This window comes from Syngnathus leptorhynchus, unplaced genomic scaffold, assembly GCF_054491065.1.
Source record: "Syngnathus leptorhynchus isolate UIUO unplaced genomic scaffold, UIUO_Slep HiC_scaffold_25, whole genome shotgun sequence".
NCBI classification, from domain to species: Eukaryota; Metazoa; Chordata; class Actinopteri; order Syngnathiformes; family Syngnathidae; genus Syngnathus; species Syngnathus leptorhynchus.
This window is the reverse complement of record NW_028231992.1, coordinates 1,075,001-1,077,500: the sequence shown is the minus strand read 5'-3', so window position 1 is coordinate 1,077,500 and position 2,500 is coordinate 1,075,001. Positions and strand designations below refer to the sequence as shown.

Below are 2,500 nucleotides of genomic sequence, written 5' to 3'. Positions count from 1 at the left end.
CCAGCTGAAGGCCCCGCGGGTCCACAGGCCCGATCCCATCATTACGGAGCACGCACGCACCCACACCCAGGCCCACAAGGCATCCCAGGCAAAGCCACCAGCAAGCCGCCAGCCGGGACGACTGACGGACCCGCAACAGCAGCCGGGACGGTGCCCCAGTGTCGCTGAACGACACACCGCCCCGGTCCATCTCCACAGTGACCCGCAAACCGTCCGGGCAGACCCTCGCACCGTACCACACTCCAGGGATCTTCCACATCCACAGAGACCAATGAGGTGTCCAGGCCCACCAACCTGTATTGGGAACCACGACAGACAGCCAAGGCCCCGCGCGCCACCGCGCGCATGCTAGGCAATGGCCCCCCGACTGCAGACGAGCCGGGACAACCACTGCTTCGCGCCACCTGTCGCCTCCCCTTTCACCAACGTCCTCCTGGCTACCACCAACCACACCGGCCTGTCCCGCGGACCACCATCCTGAGCAGGACAAAGTCCCCTCACCAAGCAGCCCATCTGGAGTAGCCCAGCATGGCAGGAGCCGCAGCGAATTCGGCCTTCGCCCCAGAAGAAGCGGCACAAGCGTTCAAAAGCATGGATGAGAGAATCCATAGCAAGAAAGGCAGGGTCATAGAGACAAGTCCCTCTCCACAATCCAATCCCGCGACTGCGAGCTCGGTGTCGGTGCCACCGCAGCCCACCCCGATGAGCAGCCCACACGGGCGACGAATCACCCTCACGCGTCCAGTACGCCTAGCTTCCCACTACACACAGGCCATGACCATGGGAAACCGAGTCGAAAGCCCTCGCACGGCCAGTAAGCGACCGCCAGCTACTGTTCAGCCCACCCTCCGGCAAGCCTCCCAGCAGACCCGGCTATCAAGCCCCGTCCCTTTGAGAACCCTGGGATCGACTCCACGCACCCTTCACGTGGCAGACAGCCTCATCAGTTGCTTCCCGGCCGAAGCCCAGCCTGAGGGGCCAGACCCCCAGTCCTGCCTGGACTCGACCACGAGCTTAGCGTTCAAAACCGGCCAAGTTGAATGAAGCAGGAGACTCGGTCAGTACAGGCTCTGACCTGCTTCCTTGACCAGCGCAACAGCCGCAAGGTGTCTCACTCACCCTACAAACTGCCTGCCGTGCCGCCACACAGGGACCTCCATATCCACCTCACTCGTTTCGTCACCCGACACGCGTCGGACAACCCCACTCGTCAGTGATATGCCGGCGACTCACACCCGCACAACATACCACAGGCATCTCTGTCAAAATGCCCTCCCAGAAACAAGCTGTGGCACCATCATAGCATCCGTCGCCCATACTCTCATAACCAGACCGACGGCGGCCACCAGTGCCACTGAGGAGTTGTCAGGAGCTTCGCCAGCCTGGGTCCACCCGCTCCACCGGCCAGACTGACTGTGACTCCGACTCTGTGCAGCTGCGACACGGACTTCCGAACCAAAGGAGTTTTCGCAACATGGTCTGTAGACATGACTACAGCCGTTCGAGGACCCTCAGCCAAACCCCGAAAGTTGGTCCCCATGGCCTCCGAGGCGGTTGATCACACGCCATACACGCACCCAACCTCAAGCACGTGAAGATGAGGTCGCTCGAGCAGTCACGACCCCCCATTAAGCCGTGCCTCCGCGGTTCTTGATAACCCAGGTCCGCAATCCTGGGCAGCTCGGCTCAGCCAGAGCTCAGTCACCGTTCCCTTTAAGACTTTACTAAGAATCAAACCCGGGCAGCAGCCGGCACGACCCAGTAAGGCCTGCCCCCCAACCAAAGCCAAGTCCACAGTCTGACCCACTTGGGAGAGGCCCCCATCAGAGATGCCGAGCTCGCTCCCCGTAAAGCCATCCAGCGACCAGCACTCATCACGGCTGCCCAGGCTTCACAGTATTTGCGTTCCCGCTAGGATTTGAGAAATTACATTCGACAGAAGGCGCCACATCCAGCCTTTGTTTATTACCACTATGTGTAACGGCATCAGCACCGTCTCGGTTCGTCTCAGTCTCGCCACCATTCAGTCACACCAGGCGTACCAGCAGGGCGCCGAGCGAGCGCACAAGCCAGCCTGCAAGGTGCTAGAGGGCGACCCGCAGTGGGTAGGAACCGTCCACCAGTGTCGGCAAGCCGAGGCCGATGGGGGCCCTACCAAGGCAGGTCATGATTGCCAGTCGGTCAGATAGGAAATGGGTTACTCGGAGCCCGCCGGGATCAGACGGGCAACCGGGGAGAGGGAGCTACATGAGTACCGTCGCCGGGTTCAGACGGCGGCCCCAGGATTCTCGTAGTGTCCGGTATCGCCCTTCCTCCTAATTCATAGGTAGTCATCCTACTGCAGAATCCGAGACACTACTGCTGCTTCAGTAGCGCTCAGGGAGACAAGTCTCACCTTACGGGTCCAGAAGGTCACCCAGGACGTGCAGCCCCTTCTGTAGTCTGCACGCCGACCAATCGAGACCAACCGTCCGAGTTGGCCAAACCTTGTCCCAACGGG

At 61.0% G+C, this 2,500-nt stretch overlaps 1 pseudogene; it reads right to left on the bottom strand.

Moving 5' to 3' along the window:
• LOC147038936 (28S ribosomal RNA) overlaps positions 1-2,500 on the bottom strand; it is a 7,935-nt pseudogene that overhangs the window by 2,185 nt on the left and 3,250 nt on the right.